General features: G+C 40.7%; 1 non-coding gene across 1 annotated transcript; it reads right to left on the bottom strand.

The window, feature by feature from the left end:
- Positions 1 to 3,629: 3,629 nt before the first annotated feature.
- LOC132634515 (small nucleolar RNA R71) lies at positions 3,630 to 3,735 on the bottom strand. Its single transcript, XR_009580233.1, has one exon. It is a non-coding gene; the product is annotated as a small nucleolar RNA R71 (small nucleolar RNA).
- Between the last annotated feature and the right edge of the window lie 14,566 nt (positions 3,736 to 18,301).

The following is an 18,301-nucleotide window of genomic DNA, read 5'->3' as shown; positions in this document are numbered from 1 at the left end:
GTTTTAATTATGTCTCAGAGTTTTTTGTGGGTTTTACTAGTTAACTGTGATTATATGGTGGTTTATTTATGTTTAGAGGTTAGTGTCCAATCATTTGGTAATACTGTTAATTGATTTATATTTTGTGTTCTTGCAGTTTAGTCTAGTTTGACATAGGTATTGGTAGAACCTATTTGAATCTAGACTATTATGTTCCCTGGATTTGTTCTTATTTTTTTTATAGATAAATGGATTTTGGTGAAGAAATGAATCAGTTTAAGCACATTTTCCTTTTTTAATTTGTGTACATAGGACTTGTGTTAAGCTTAGCTAAGACAGTAGCTTAATAGAGTTCTCTTATTGATATTTATTTAGTCTTGTCTGTTCTTACTTGACTGAGGTTTATATTAGAGATAGGTTAATGTTTTAACTTGAGATATCCACTGAGTTTTTACTTTTTATCTTTAAACTTAATGGTCAATGGCTGGAGTAGTTATTGTTACAGTCTATTTTGTCTAAGTGATTAATCCCTGGGAACTGATTCTTTGTTGATTAGCTTGGTCTGAATTCATGTGTGTCACGATTGGTCAACTTGATTAGTCATCTGTGGTGATACTAAGTTTCTTATCCAGTTTGGTATAACTTGATCTATGTGAGGTTGATTTTAGCTAGTTGAGATTGGTTCTTTGTCTGGTTCTTTGTCTAATACAGGGGTTGTCCCTTTTCTTTCTTTCAAACTGTATTTAACACTTATCTGTTTCCTTTTCCTTTGAGTTTGTCTGTTCATGATGGGGTTCTGGTCCCTCCCTCTTGAACCTGCTTGATCATATTCAGTGGATTTTGGGAATTTACTTAGTGTAGGCCTGTAATTTGAACTAGTTAGGTGTACTTCTAATTAACAAATACTTCCTTATTTTCTTTGTGGTCTGATAAATACTATTTCCAAAAATAACTTGCTTAGAGTTCACTTAAGTGTATATGATTCATTCCTGACTTGTTTTGGTTCTTCTAAGTGGCATGGAATGCTTGCTTATAAGGAAAGACTGTTTTCATGTTTTCAAGCTAGTTTTTAGTAAAGCATGTCACCTACCAGTTGAACTTGAACAAAAGGCCATGTGGGACTTGAAGAAATTGAACATGAATTGGGAAGAAGCGACCAAACTCAAGTTGTTTCAACTCAATGAGATGGATGAGTTCCGCTATCAGGCCTATGAAAGTGCAGCATTATACAAAGAGAGGATGAAGCAGTACCATGGCAAGAAGATCTTGAAGCGGGAATTCTACAAGGGTGATCTTGTCCTGCTGTTTAATTCCAGATTGAAACTACTACCGGGCAAATTGAAATCACGGTGGTCAAGTTCCTTTGAAGTGGTGTCTTATCCCATGGAGCTATTGAATTGAAGTCCGAAGATGAAACTTAGACATTTAAGGTGAATGGATAGAGAGTGAAGCACTACCATGGTATGATTGCGAGGGATAAAATTATTGACTGATATCGGTTAAAGCACCTTAGAACGAATGCTAACAGAGCGAGTCCCGACCAAGAGTAAATTGGTAACATAGTCGTGCTACGATGTTAAATCAAGCGCTTCTTCGGAGGCAACCCAAGTTTAAAATTCCGCAAATTTTGTTTCTGTAAGTTTTAGTTCCTTTCTTTTATTTTTGTTTTGATTAACGGGTGTTGATGTGGCGTGATTTTACGCCACAATCGATGCTTTTTGACTATAAGTTTTACTTGTTTTTAAGCAAGCCTATGTGATTTTACGTGGTTTTTAGTGTTTTTCAGGTGAAGGAACAGATTCAGCACAATCACAGTTGAAGTGCGAAACCAGGTCGTAAATTGAAGTTTACGGTCCGTATTCTACAATACGGGCCATATTCCATGGTCGTATTAAAGGATCTCAGCAACAGAGAGTCAAGCTGCAAAGATGGTGGTTTACGAGCTGAGTTTACGGACCGTATTGCAGTTTACGGTCCGTATTCCATCACGTATTTAATCATTCAAGCACATGGCAGAAAGGCTGAGTTTTGGCAAAGTGAAAGACGAGCATGCAGTTTACGGATCGTAAATCACTTTACGGTCCGTATTTCAAAAGAGGCAGCTGAAGGACGACTGGGTCGTAAATTGACTTTACTGTCCGTAAACCAGTTTACGGACCGTATTTCAACATGACGGGACTGAAATGCAAAATCTGTAACTTATGTGTTTCCAAAACCTATAAATAGTCATTGTAGGGTTTTTAATAGACATCATTCAATATATTTTTATCTCTTGACTTAGAACATTAAATTCTCTCTAGTTTTTGAAGATTCAAACATCAATTCTAGTATTCTCAATTCCTTTTTCATTCCAAAGTAAGCAATTATGAATTCTTCAATTTCGTATTTATTGTTCTTTGTCATGAGTAACTAAATTCCCTTACTAGGGTTGTGAACCCAATGATGGGTGTTTTGTGATTGGTATTGTGATTGATATACACATAATGGATTGTTAGGGTTTAATTATTCTTCATTCTTCATTCATAATTAATGGTTGCAAACATTGATTAAAGCCATAAACCCTAAATTTATTTGGAAAAATAATTAGGGTTGGTAAGAATAATTAACAAGAACTCAAAGCTTTAAACTTTGTTTAATAAATTCACTTAGGGATAAGAGGAATTTACTTGGCATTATTAATCGTTCTTCATAATCACTTTCTTATATTTGGGAAAATCATAGAAAGATATAATCTTTATTTATTGGGAAATAGTAAAGATTCACATAGAGATTAAATGCATTCATATAATGATCCATGACAAGTATATCAAGATCTATACCCATGATCATACGCTCTATCTGTCGGGGACACAACCTTAGTTTCTTTTACCATAAATATTCACCAAAGCAATAGTTTAGCAACTAGTCATAGACAAACCAACTTTTACACAAATTATCGGATTAAGACATTAGACCTAGAACTTAGCATCTACGACTTTGGTACCCTTTTCACACCATATTCCCTGTGGGATTCGACCCCAACCTTGTTGGGTTACTATATTTGACAACGTCCGCGTTATACCATTAAGAGGTGTAATTTGAGCGGATCAAATTTTGGCGCCGCTGTTGGGGAATACAGTTTTGAAATTACTAAATAGTGTTTGCTTTGATTAAAGTCTTTTTCTTATTCCATCACACCTTGTTTGCCACTCTGTGTAAACCAGGTGATCATGAATCAAAATCAGCAGAATTAGCGTGCGGGTAATCAGGTGAATCGGTTGAACCATCAAACGGATGAATCTGATGATGAGAATATTTTTGCTGAACTGGTTCAAGAGGAGGACTATGCATCTGCCATTGTTCAACCTCGAGTTGGAGCGGCTACTGTGAAAATTGACTCATCTCTTTACCAGCTGCTGAAACTTGAAGGGTACTTTCGGAACTCTACCGAGAATGACCCTCAACGTCATTTGCAAAATTTGTGGATGTGTGTGCTAATCACGTCCAGAACAATGTTCCACAAGATGTTATTCGGTTGAGGCTATTCAAGTATTCCTTAGCTGGAGAGGCAAGAACATGGTTCGAGAAGCTGCCCCGAAATTCAATTACTTTATGGGCAGAGATGGTTACTGTTTTTCTTAAAAAGTGGTATCCCCCTAGTAAGAAGGCTGAGATTCGAGATAAGATATATGCATTCAAGCAGCGACCGGGGGAACAACTATATGAAGCCTGGGAGATGTTCAAAGATTATCTGCAGAAGATCCCAAATCATGGTTTTTCGGAAAATATATTGATGGAGAAGTTCTACCGAGGGTTAGATCCAGTGACACAGTCAGTGGCCAACAATGCGGCTGATGGGTGTTTTATGAACAAGACCTTCAGACGAGTGACCATAATACTCAACAAGCTGACAACTCATAATCAGGCTTGGCACTCGAACAATGCTGATGTGGTACCATATGGTACTGCTATGCTCCAGAATATAGTGAAGGAGAATCAGGATACCCAGCAAACTTTGGCAGAACTTGCAACAAATATTTCCTTGCTGACGAAGAAGTTTAATGAGTCTCAAACCAAGAAGGTAAATGTGTGTGAGGAAGATGCAGTTTTGCCAAAAGGGATGTACCATGCTCAAGATGGTCAGTTCCTTGATGGGCCACCTATGCAGGTTGAAGATGCTAACTATGTTAATAACTCTCAAGGGGGTTATCAACGACAGAATTACCAAGGTGGCTATCAGAGTCTGAATCAGAATCAATGGAGACCTCAGCAAGGTCAAGGTGCTTACAACAACTCTGGGAACTACAACAATAACTATGGTGGTGCGAACCATGGGAGCTACAACAACAGCAACAATTTTGGGAACAAGAGTTCCAATCCTTATATACCACCAAAAGGGAAATCATCAGAGCAGGGTAGTTCGAAAGTTGAAGCAATGCTTGAGAAGATTCTGGCAAATCAATCGAAGTCTGAGAGGACTTTATCTGGGTTGATAGAAACAGTGGGTTCTCATACAGCGGCTATTCAGAAGCTTGTGTCGCAGATGAGGGATATTTCTAGAGAGCAGCACCCTCATAAAAAGGGAGGACTTCCAAGCGACAGCATCCCAAATCCGAAGAATGGGGGAGGCGGTTTAAACATTGTGTTTGCCATTACTACCAGAAGTGGTAAAACAATACAGGGAGCTACTGAGGAAGTAATTGATCTTGAGCCGATAGATGAAGAGAATGAGGTGCAGCCTGAAGCACCTATTATTACTGATGATATCCATGCTGACAAGAAGGTAGCTGATATTCCAGAGATGATTAAGGAAGCTGATAATACGAGAAAGCAGGCTGTAAAAGGGGCTCTCCACCCTTTGACACAACTCTTCAAATCTAAACCTCCCTTTCCTCAGAGGTTGGTAAAGAAACAGGAAGATGCTAAGTTTGAGAAGTTTTATGATCAACTGAAGCAGTTATCTCTGAAGTTTCCTTTCTTGGAAGCTGTCAAGGAGATGCCGGGTTTTGCGAAGTATTTGAAGGATTTGCTGACCAAGAAGAAAATGGTGCAGCATGACACCGTGAGTTTGACTTACACCGTGAGTTCCATCATTTCAACCACAACTGTGCAGAAAAAGGGAGATCCTGGGGCGTTCACCATTCCTTGTTCTATCGGGCACCATGATTTTGCCTGTGCTTTGTGTGATAATGGGGCGAGTATAAATTTGATGCCCCTTGCTATATATAAACAATCAGGTTTGGGGATGCCAAGGCCGACTACGATGAGATTGCAGATGGTTGATAGGTCTATCAAAAGACCAGTCGGGGTGGTTGATGATGTCATTGTGCGGGTTGGTGATTTTATGTTACCCGCTGATTTCGTGATTCTTGACTGTGCTGTTGATCGGGACATTCCTATCATTCTGGGGAGACCTTTCCTTGCTACAAGGAGGGCTCTGATGGATTCTGAGAAAAATGAAATAAAGTTCCGAGTCAACAATGAAGAAGGGACCTTTCAGGCTAGCAAATGGATGAAGTTACCAAGTGCTTACGAGAGTATTTCGGTAATTGATTCATTCAATGTTGTTGATGAAGCAGTGGAGTTCAAGATGGAAGAAGATAGTTTGGGTGAGGATTTGGCTGGTATTCTGATGAATTTCAATGCTGAAGACATGGAAGGCTATGAGGAGACAGTTAATTCACTTGTTGGGCTGGGCTCATACACATACCACCCAAAGAAGCTGAGTCTTGATCTGGAAAATATAACAACTCCTCCAGCAAAGCCTTCGATCATTGAGCCACCTAAGTTGGAGCTTAAGCAGCTCCCATCACACCTGAAATATGAGTTCCTTGGTCCTAGCAATACATTACCGGTGATCGTTTCAGCCTTATTGACTGAAGAGCAGATTGTGCAACTTTTGGAGGTATTGAGGGAGTATAGGCATGCTATTGGTTGGACCATAGAAGATATTTGAGGTATCCCATCTGGGATCTGTGAGCACAAAATTCAGTTGAAGGAAGGCAGCAAACCAAGTGTAGAGCATCAGAGGCGACTAAACGAGAATATGCAAGAGGTCGTCAAGAAAGAAATCATAAAATGGCTAGATGCGGGCGTGGTTTACCCGATTGCTGATAGTAAATGGGTGAGTCCGGTCCAATGTGTTCCTAAGAAGGGCGGCATCACTGTTGTGCCGAATGCAAAGAATGAGTTGATCCCGACCAGAACTGTCACCGGATGGAGAGTTTGCATGGATTATCGCAAGCTCAATACAACCACTTGCAAGGATCACTTTCCTATGCCCTTCATTGATCAGATGCTTGGGGTCCAAAGTCGTGGTTTATACTGATCATGCAGCCTTGAGATACCTCATGGCAAAGAAGGAAGCGAAGCCGCGACTGATCAGATGGGTGCTATTGCTGCAAGAGTTCGATTTTGAGGTAAAAGACTGAAAGGGCATTGAAAACCAGGTTGCTGACCATCTCTCTCGGCTTGAAGAAGTTGGGAGACCTTCTGATGAGCTTGATATCGATGATGCTTTTCCAGATGAAAGGGTGTTGGCAGTGTAGATGGAGGTAGCACCATGGTATGCTGATATTGCCAATTATTTGGTAACAGGTATAGTTCCCGATGATATCAAAACTTACCAAAATAAGAAATTCTTGCAGGATGCTCGGTAGTACTATTGGGACGAACCTTATTTGTTCCGAACATGCGCTGATAACATCATTCGGCGTTGTGTTCCGGAAAGTGAAGTGATGGCAATTCTAAAGGCATGCCATGACTCTCCTGTTGGGGGTCATCATAGTGGAAACCGGACTGCAGCCAAGGTACTTGAGTGCGGCTATTACTGGCCGACTATTTTTCATGATGCTAATCTTTTGGTGCGGTCCTGTGATCAATGTCAAAGGCAAGGGAATATCGGCAGAAGGCAAGAGATGCCTATGAATTTTGTTATGGAGGTGGAAGTGTTTGATGTCTGGGGGATTGACTTTATGGGACCTTTTGTGAGTTCTGGTGGAATGAAATACATCTTGGTGGCTGTGGATTATGTGTCAAAATGGGTAGAAGCGGTGCCTTTACCCAATAATGAGGCCAAGAGTGTTATGGGGTTCCTTAAGAAGAACATATTTACTCATTTTGGTACTCCGAGGGCGATAATCAGCGATGGTGGATCCCACTTTTGCAATAAAGCGTTCGCGGGACTGATGGAGAAGTATGGTGTAAAGCATAGGGTGGCAACACCTTATCACCCTCAGACAAGTGGACAGGTTGAAGTGTCCAACAGGGAAATCAAAAGTATTTTAGCAAAGACAGTGAACGCCAATAGGACTGATTGGGCCCGCAAGCTCGATGATGCTCTATGGGCATACCGGACTGCTTTCAAAACTCCAATTGGGACTTCACCTTTCAAGCTTGTATTCGGGAAAGCTTGTCACTTGTCGGTTGAACTTGAACACAAAGCTATGTGGGCGCTGAAGAAACTGAATATGGACTGGGAGGAAGCAACCAAGCTGCAGTTGTTTCAACTAAATGAGATGGATGAATTTCGGTACCAGGCATATGAGAGTACAACCCTTTATAAAGAAAGGATGAAGCAATACCATGACAAGAAGATTCTGAAGCGAGAGTTCTACAAGGGTGACTCTGTATTACTGTTTAACTCTCGGCTGAAGTTGCTACCGGGTAAGCTTAAATCCAGGTGGTCTGGTCCGTTTGAGGTGGTAGGTGCTTCACCCCATGGCGCGGTTGAGTTGAAATCCGGAGATGGTACTCGGACGTTCAAGGTGAATGGGCAGAGATTGAAGCACTATCATGGAATGATTTCGGAGGATAGGATTGTTGATCGCTACAGGTTGAAACACCTCGGAACGAATGATGATTTGGTATACCAAAACAAGGAGTGAGTGGTCACCACCGTCGTGCCGCGACGTTAGCTCAAGCGCTTCTTGGGAGGCAACCCAAGTGTAATGTTTACTTCTTTTTTTTATTTTATTTTATTTTACATATAGGGTAATGGTTGTTTTGGTGCAGGAAGATATCACAGAAAAAGTCTGCTGCAAAGCAGGTAAGTTCAATTGAAAGACACTGTTTCGCAACATGGCAAAATACGCCTGAAGTTTACGGACCGTATTTCACAATACGGCCCGTAAACCAGGGCGTATTTAACAATGTCACTAGACAGTGAGCACTGTAATGAAGATGCTAGTTTACGACCATGGAGGACGGACCGTATTTCACAATACGGCCCGTAAACCTGATCGTAAACCAACATGAAGCATTGCAGTGTTCTGCTCTCATCAACCACTCTAAATACGGGTCGTAAACTAGTTTACGGACCGTATTTAGTGAAAAAAAAGGGGTTGGAAAAGAAAAGAGGTGAATCAAGGTAAAGAGTTGTTGTAGTGTCAAGGAGGGTGAGTCACTAATACCCAAAAAGTATCCTACCCGTCCCTAAGCCTACATTACAAGCCGAAACAAGTCCTAATGTGATCACAACCAAACGAGCCTAGGATGAGAACATAGAAAATAAGGGCAAGCCTATGGTATCTGCATGTGTAGATATGAATTCTTTGTGAGTGTTGAGTGTTTTTATCTTCTCCTTCATCTTCATCCCATTCTTGTCGTATAGATGTGTGTTGGGACATTCTTTGGTCTATGTGAGGGCATAAGGATGAGAATTGAACAAAATAAAGTGACCGCCGAAAGTAGCATTTGTGTGCATCATACTATGTTCGATAACGTAATGTCATGTGTTGAAGCTTCATTGTTAGTCATAACGTTCTTAAGTTGTGTATATTGCTTTACAATAGACAGTTGGGGTGGTCAGTTGAAAGAAAACTTGCATGCCAGAAGTTCCAAGTCAAAACCGATGCAGACATCGTTATTCTATGATATCTAAGTGTTAGATTGAGTCGTTGTGTGGTATGGCCTGCTTGAGGACAAGCAAATACTTTAAGTTGGGGGTGTTGATGTGGCGTGATTTTACGCCACAATCGATGCTTGTTGACTATAAGTTTTACTTGTTTTTAAGCAAGCCTATGTGATTTTACGTGGTTTTTAGTGTTTTTCAGGTGAAGGAACAGATTCGGCACAATCACAATTGAAGTACAAAACCAGGTCGTAAATTGAAGTTTACGGTCTGTATTCTACAATACGGGCCGTATTCCATGGTCGTATTAAAGGATCTCAGCAACAGAGAGTCAAGCTGCAAATATGGTGGTTTACGAGCTGAGTTTACGGACCGTATTGCAGTTTACGGTCCGTATTCCATCACGTATTTAATCATTCAAGCACCTGGCAGAAAGGCTGAGTTTTGGCAAAGTGAAAGACGAGCATGCAGTTTACGGACCGTAAATCACTTTACGGTCCGTATTTCAAAAGAGGCAGCTGAAGGACGACTGGGTCGTAAATTGACTTTACGGTCCGTAAACCAATTTACGGACCGTATTTCAACATGACGGGACTGAAGTGCAAAATCTGTAACTTATGTATTTCCAAAACCTATAAATAGTCATTGTAGGGTTTTTAATAGAGATCATTCAATATATTTTTATCTCTTGACTTAGAACATTAAATTCTCTCTAGTTTTTGAAGATTCAAACATCAATTCAAGTATTCTCAATTCCTTTTTCATTCCAAAGTAAGCAATTATGAATTCTTCAATTTCGTATTTCTTGTTCTTTGTCATGAGTAACTAAATTCCCTTACTAGGGTTGTGAACCCAATGATGGGTGTTTTGTGATTGGTATTGTGATTGATATACACATAATGGATTGTTAGGGTTTAATTATTCTTCATTCTTCATTCATAATTAATGGTTGCAAACATTGATTAAAGCCATAAACCCTAAATTTATTTGGAAAAATAATTAGGGTTGGTAAGAATAATTAACATGAACTCAAAGCTTTAAACTTTGTCTAATAAATTCACTTAGGGATAAGAGGAATTTACTTGGCATGATTAATCGTTCTTCATAATCACTTTCTTATATTTGGGAAAATCATAGAAAGATATAATCTTTATTTATTGGGAAATAGTAGAGATTCACATAGAGATTAAATGCATTCATATAATGATCCATGACAAGTATATCAAGATCTATACCCATGATCATACGCTCTATCTGTCGGGGACACAACCTTAGTTTCTTTTACCATAAATATTCACCAAAGCAATACTTTAGCAACTAGTCATAGACAAACCAACTTTTACACAAATTATCGAATTAAGACATTAGACCTAGAACTTAGCATCTACGACTTTGGTACCCTTTTCACACCATATTCCCTGTGGGATTCGACCCCAACCTTGTTGGGTTACTATATTTGACAACGTCCGCGTTATACCATTAAGAGGTGTAATTTGAGCGTATCAGGTGTTGAGTGCGCAGGAATTGAAACTCAGAAAAATCAGCAAAAGTACACCAGAGCACAAAGACGGGACGTCGACATGTCGACCGACTGTCAATGTACAATGACGGTATGCAGAACTAAATTTCTGAGAGTTAGCAATTGCTACTCTGTAGGTAAGTAGGTTGACGAACATTTCGACGGACCGTCGACACATTCGACGACGTCGTCGAAATGCTCGTCACCCAGTTAAGTTTTTTTTAGTCGTAAAAGCACCCTGACGAGCCGTCGATATATCGACGACTCGTCCAAAAACTTCAAAAAAAATGGACCTGTAAAATCAATTCCCCAAACATCGAACAATTCAACTTCCATTACAAAATTCATAGGCATCTCTTGCCTCATACAAATATTCCCCTGCCGTTGGCACTGATCACAAGAACACACCATTAAGTTAGCATCATGAAAGAGAGTGGGCCACTAATAACCACATTCGAGAACCTTTGCTGTCGTCCTAGTACCACTATGATGCCCGCTAACTGGAGAGTCGTGGAAAGCCTTCAAAATCTCCAATACCTCACTCTCTGGAACACAACACCGAATAATGTTATCAGCGCAAGTTATTAATAAGTACGGTTTATCCTAATAGTACTGACGAACATCCCACGAAAACTTCTTTTTCTGATACAATTTGATCTCGTCGGGAATGATACTAGTCACCAAGTAGGTAGCAAAATCGGCAAACCAAGATGCCACCTGCATAGACACCGCCAACACTTGTTCATCCGGAAACACATCTTCAATATCAAGTTCTTCGGCTGGCACCCCAGTTTTCTCAAGCCTAGAGAGATGATCTGCGACCTGATTTTCAGATCCCTTTCGATCTTTTATCTCGAAATCAAACTCTTGTAAAAAAAGGACCCAACGAATCAATCGCGTCTTAGCTTCCTTCTTTTCCATCAAATACCTCAACGCAGCATGGTCAGTGTACACCACAACCTTGAACCCCAACAAATAGGACCGAATCTTCTCAAAAGCATATACTATTACAAGCAGTCTTGCTCAGTGACCGTGTAGTTCATCTATGCCACATTAAGTGTCCTACTAGCGTAGTAGATCGAGTGCATAATTTATTTTTCCTCTAGCCAAGTACAACACCTATCGCGAAACCATTAGCATCATACATCAACTCAAAAGGCAAGGACCAATCAGGTGTAACAATAACAAGAGCAGTAGTGAGGCGCTCCTTTAATTCATCAAACGCCTTTCGCTATCAAACACAAACTTAGCATTTTTTTCAAGACGATTTCACATCGGGTTAGCAATCTTGGAGAAATCTTTGATGAAGCGTCTGTAGAACCCAGCATGTCCCAAGAAACTTCGAACACCTTTGACTGAGATCGGTGGAGGAAGTTTTACAATCACATCTATATTCGCTCGATCGACCTCAATTTTCTTTTTAGAGATTTTGTGACCGAGGACGATCCCTTCCTTCACCATAAAGTGGCACTTCTCCCAATTTAGCACTAGATTTGTCTCCTCACATCTTTTCAGCACTTGACCCAAATGGCCAAGACAATCATCAAATGAATCACCCACAACATAGAAATCATCCATAAATACCTCCAAGAAGTCCTCTACCATGTCAAAAAAAGATCGACACCATGCACCTCTGAAAAGTGGCTGGTGCATTACACAACCCAAAGGGCATTCGGCTGAACGCAAACGTCCCATAGGGACAAGTAAAAGTTGTCTTATCTTGGTCTTCTAGGGCAATGTTGATCTGATTATAGCCCGAGTATCCATCTAGGAAGCAATAGTAAGACCTCCCAGCTAGCCTATCCAGTATATGATCAATGAAAGGCATGGGAAAATGGTCTTTACAAGTGGCAGTATTCAGCTTCCTATAGTCTATACAAACTCGCCATCCAGTAACTGTAAGAGCGGGAATTAGCTCATTTTTTGTATTAGGCACCATAGTGATACCTTCTTTCTTTGGTACATATTGAACAGGGCTTACCCACTTGTTGTCTGCAATCGGATATACTACCTGAGCATCTAACCACTTTATGATCTCCTTTTTCACGACCTCTTGCATGTTCTGCTTCAATCTCCGCTGATGTTCAACACTCGGCTTGCTGTCCTCCTCTAAATGAATTTTATGCTCACAAATACCAGAAGGAATACCCCGAATTTCTGCTATAGTCCAACCAATAGCACGTCTATACTCGCGCAAAAGCTCTACTAAATGCTCAATCTATTCCTCAGTCAGTAATGCTGAAATGATCACTGGAAATGTCTTGTTCAGACCAAGGAACTCATACCTCAAGCGTGCTGGGAGCTGCTTAAGCTCAAGCTTTGGTGGCTCAACAATAGAAGGCTTAGCTGGTGGAGTAGTTCTATTTGCAAGATTAAGATCAAGCTTTCTTGGGTGGTAAGTGTAGGAACCTAGACCCTCAAGCGCGTTTATAGTTTCCATGTAGCCCTCCATATCACAAGCATCAAAGTTCATCATAACCACACCGAGAGCTTATTTCAGACTTTCTTCTTCCATTTTAAGTTCGACAGCATCATCAATCCCATCAAACGAATCAATAACCGAGATACTCTCATAAGCGCTTAGCAACTTCATCCCTTTGCTTGCTTGGAAAGTCACTTCTTCATCATTCACTTGGAACTTAATTTCATTCTTTTCAGAGTCTATAAACGCTCTTCCCGTGGCAAGGAGCGGTCTTCCCAAGATGATGGGAATATCTCTATCCACTGCAAAATCCAGAATCATGAAATCAGCAGGCAACATAAACTTACCCACCTATACCAACACATCATCTATAACCCCAACTGGCTTCTTGATAGATCTATCTGCCATTTGTAATCGCATAGAAGTCAGTCTAGGAGTCCCCAATCCAGATTGTTTGAAAATAGCAACGGGCATCAAGTTGATACTAGCCCTATTATCACACAGAGCACAGGTGAATGCATGAAGCAGAATATTGCATGGAATGGTAAACGCCCTTGGATCTCCCTTTTTCTGAACTGTAGTGGAAGCAATAATTGAACTCACACTATGAGTTAAATTCACTGTCTCATGTTGAACAGACCTTTTCTTCGTAAGCAGGTCTTTCACAATTTTAGCAAATCCAGGCATCTCTTTGATAGCATCTAAGAATGGAAAATTCACTCTTAACTGCTTCAACTGATCATAGAACTTCTGACACTTAGCATCATCATTCTTCTTTGCCAACCTCTGAGGAAAGGGAGGATTTGCTCTGTACATCTGAGTCAAAGGGCGAAGAACCCCTTTTATCGTGTGTTTCCCTGTATCAACAACAACTTCTGGAATATCAGCAACGTTTTCTTCACCATAGACTTCCTCATCAATAATAGGCACATCAGAATGCACTTTTTCTTCCTCAATAATCGGATCTAGATCAACCATCTTCTTGTCAGCACCTTGAAGTACTTTACCGCTCCTAGTGTTAATAGCAAAAGTACGTTTCACGCCCCCACCATTCTTCGGGTTTGGAATAGTATCACTAGGAAGCCCACCTTTTCTAGCAGGATGTTGTTCTCTAGAAAGATCACGCATCTGCTGTTCAAGATTCTGAATAGTTGCTGTATGAGAAACTACTATCTCTGATAGCCTAGATAATGTCTTTTCAGTGTTTTTCTGACTTGGCAACACTTTTTCAAGCATTGACTCCAACCTCGAACTACCTTGATCAATAGACTGCCCTTTTGGTGGAATGTAAGGGTTGAAACTTCTGTTCCCAAAATTATCATTGTTGTTGTTGTATCTCCCTTGGTTCGGTCCACCATAGTTGTTATTGTAGTTCTTTTGGTTGTTGTTATAGTTCCCTTGATTGTATGCACCCTGCCCTTGTTGAGGTCTCCAATATCTCTGAATTGGCCCAGGAATATCCCCTTTCGCTATGTAATCTGCATATTGGACGTTCTCAATTGGCAGAGGGGGTCCCTCTTGATATGGATCTTTTTGGGCATGGTACATTCCAAGCGGCATGCCTGAGATATCTTCACACACGTTCACTTTCTTCTATTCCCTCTCATCAAGCCTCTTTGTCAATAAAGATATACTAGTGGCTAATTATGTCAACGTCTGATGTGTTTCCTGACTATCTTTCACAATGTTTTGAATCAATGGTGTTCCAAGTGATAGCCCATCAGAATTACTTGAGTGCCAAGCTTGGCTATGTGTAGTCAATCGATCAAGTATATCAGTAATATTAGCATATGACTTATTCATGAAACACCCGTTGGCAGCATTATTGGCTATCGCTTGGGTCATAGGATCCAAACCTCGGTAAAACTTCTTCTTCAAAATCTGTTCTGGAAAACCATGGTTTGGACTCTTACCAAATATTCTTTGTACCTCTCCCAAGCTTCAAAAAGTCGTTCCCCATTACGTTGTTTCAACTTGTAAATCTGATCATGAATTTCAGCTCTTTTACTCGGGGGATACCATTTCCTGAGAAACACTTTGACCATCTCATCCCATGTAGCAATAAAGTTTGGGGCAGCTTTATGAACCGTTTTCTCGCTTATCCGGCTAACGAATATTTGAAGAGTTTTAGCCGGACTGCTTCTTGAGTCACACCCCATTGGATATGCTAAGAGCACACATCCAGAAAGTTTGTTATATGTTGGTGAGGGTCATCATCGACTGCATTCCGAAAGTATCCCTCTTGCTTGATCATATGATAGAGAGAATTATCAAACTTGATAGTAGTGGCAATCACCCTCAGATGAATAATTGCAGATTTAAAGTCTTCCTCAGCTTCTGACTCATCAGCAAAAATATTATCGACTGGAAGATCGTTGTTAGCCATAATCACCTGGTTTACAAGATAGCAAACGAGGTGTGTTGGAATATGACAGAGACTTAAGAAGAGTAAACACTATTTAGTAATTTCATAACCATATTCCCCGGCAACGACGCCAAAATTTGATACGCTCAAATTTACACTTTTAATAGCGTAAAGCGGACGATGTCAAATATAGTAACCCAACGAGGTTGGGGTTGAATCCCACAGAGAATATGGTGTAAAAAGTTTACTAAACAAGTATTATACTAATCTTGCAGTCCTGGTGTATTCTAGAAAAGGGTTTTATAGTCGTTTTGGTTTGTGGACTAATTTAACGTGACTGAAAATTTAAAGTTGTAAATACATGGGTAAAAAGAACCAAGTTTGTGTCCCCGTCAGTTAAAGTGTATGATCATGGGTATCGATCTTGATATACTCCTAATAGACTGTTTGTATTGATGCACTTAACCTCTATGTGAATCTGAACTATTTCCCAATAAGAAAAGATTATTTCTTTCTATGATTTTTCCAAAGATAAGAAAGTATGCATGAAGAAGAGTTAGTTATGCTAAGTAAATTCCTCTTATTCCTGAGTGAATTTATTAAACAAGGTTTAAAGCCCTGAGTTCTTGTTATTTGTTCTTACCTAACCCTAGCTATTTTTCCAAATAAACTAAAGTTTATGGCGTTAGCTAATGTTTGCAACCACTAACTATATGATGGAAACGAAGAACAAATAAACCCTAACAATCCATTATGCGTATATCTTTCATGATCCCCAATCACAACACACCCATCCTTGTGTTCACAACCTTAGTAAAGGTGTTTAGTTACTCATGACAACAAGAAAACAATAACAGATTGCATAATTGAATTTTGTATTGAACTTACGAATAAAACTTGAAAGTAATGAATATAATTGTCTGGAAAGTCTTCAAAAGCAATAACAACTCAAAAGTAATTACTACAAGTCTAAAACTCCAGATGTCTGAGAAATAAAACCTAAACAGGTATTTATACAAGTCAAACTCAGAATAATCAATCCCAGTCCTGTTCCAGCTCGGCTTGCACTTCAACGGTCATCGACATGTTCGACGACTATAATGGCGATCCGAGTATTTCACTCTACAGAACTCTACCGTCGAAGCACTTCGACGGACCGTCGATCATGTCGACGGTGTAAGTTGACGATCTGATGATGATGTGATGATTTATCACTCTGCAGGAACTTATCGACGAGGCAACTTGACGGACCGTCGAGCATGTTGACGGTCCGTCCTTTGGTTATCAGAACAGATTGCTTACTTTTCTCGGTTTTTCGCTTTCCGAGCATTCTAACTTTGAAATACTTGCACAACATACAAAACACATCAAACTAACACAAACTTGCTCAAAAATAAGTAAAACTTAGAGTTAAAACGCATTAGATGTGCCATAATTCTCGATACATCAGTATGTGATCGTCTAACTTCCCTAACGGTTCAGTCTCAGTTGTTCGCTCGAGTTCCCGGTCATTCGTGAAAAAACACTCTAGAAAAACTAGGCTAGAGCTAAGACAAATTCCTACTGAACTAAAGCATTTATACCTAGACGGGCCTTGGGTATCTCAGACCTATCTAAGGCTCATTAAGAATGACTACCCCGTGTTCGGATGGTCTATGACCCGACAAACACCGTATCTTATTTATGTGTTATGTGGAAATATGTTTGTGCCTATGTGATGAACCATTGATCCTATGGGGATGGGGGGAATCTTAACCGTGTTTTGCTTTGTAGATACAAACGAAGAATCCGTTTTGACATTGTCACTGAGGCTCCGGAATTGCTGTGGGCTTGGTATGAATGGTTGGGGGACGCTCACCAGAGAACAATCAACTACACTTTAGGTCACTTACCCTCTCTTGTGACGATGAAAGGTCACCCGGAGTTGATAGAGGTATTGGTAGAATTTTGGGATGACCAAGAAATGTTGTTCCATTTCGGTGATATTGAAATGACTCCTACCCTAGAAGAGATTAGAGACGCTATAGACAACAATGGAACCGGTCTGAGGAGACGACACAAGCCAGACCATAATCTAATGTTCCCGCACAGGCCCACCGTCAGCCAGATTATGAGATTTCTTTCTCTGACTGAAGCATCCTAGGCGCAATGGCCTACTGTGGCTTTTAGGGAACTATACCGCAGGTTCGGAGACGTCACCATATACACCCTATATCAAAGAGAGTTCAGGAGCTGGGGAGAGTAGGAAGCTGCTAGACCTTTAGCCTTTGCCATAGCCTTATTAGGCACTATGGTGTTTCCACAGTATGAGTCGTTAGCCATATACACTAAGGTGATATACCTGCCCTATGCAATCTTCCACGGGATAACCAAGGATCAAGAGACGAGGTATTTTGACCTGGCACCCATCATACTGGTCGACATCTTCCGAAATCTTGATAAATGCCGCAATCGCTTTCGATACTTTCAAGGGTGCAGCATGTTGCTGCAATGGTGGATTATCAAACACCTTAACATGGCCAAAGAATTTCAGGGTTGGAGTCGACAGAATCGGATAGATCGCCTCGTGAATTACTGCCCAAATCTCGGGTATATATCCAAAAATTCCTAGGTCGAATTCTTCACCGACTTGATGGAGGATTGGATCCGTTGGATGTTCCCTGATTTTATATCCGAGATTGTGGTAGTCCGAGGCAAGAATTGTCCATTTGTGCCGCTAGTCGGGGTTTGAGGAATCCGTCCTTACTATCCGTCTAGGGTTTTAAGATAATTTGGTAGGAGGCAAGTGATACCTCAGGTAGGAAACCCTGAGCAATTCATCATTGAACACACCGAACAGAAAATCAGGCATGCTGGGGTGATCCTCAAGGAATGGAATGGTTGTGTGAGCTGAGGCCCAGAAATTCTGGCTCCTGACAGGTTCGAAGCAGGGTATGACCCTGGGTATCGTGCATGGCTACAAGGACACTTGGCCCCCGCACCTGCGCCGGAGCCCGCACTTCCTCAGGAAGCCCAAGGAGAGGAACGCATAAAAGAATGCTTGGAAGGTACAGAAGAGCATTTGGCTAGAATCCTGGAAGAAACAAACCCGGTGATTGTCATAATGGAGCTCTATCAAGCACGCCTTCGTATCCAGACCACCCTCCAAAGGGTCAAAAAGGCCAGAACGAACCAAGCCTCGACATC

The sequence above is a fragment of the Lycium barbarum genome, chromosome 3, assembly GCF_019175385.1.
Source record: "Lycium barbarum isolate Lr01 chromosome 3, ASM1917538v2, whole genome shotgun sequence".
NCBI lineage: Eukaryota > Viridiplantae > Streptophyta > Magnoliopsida > Solanales > Solanaceae > Lycium > Lycium barbarum.
Note: the sequence above shows the minus strand (reverse complement) of the source record. Positions and strands in the feature narration are given on the sequence as shown.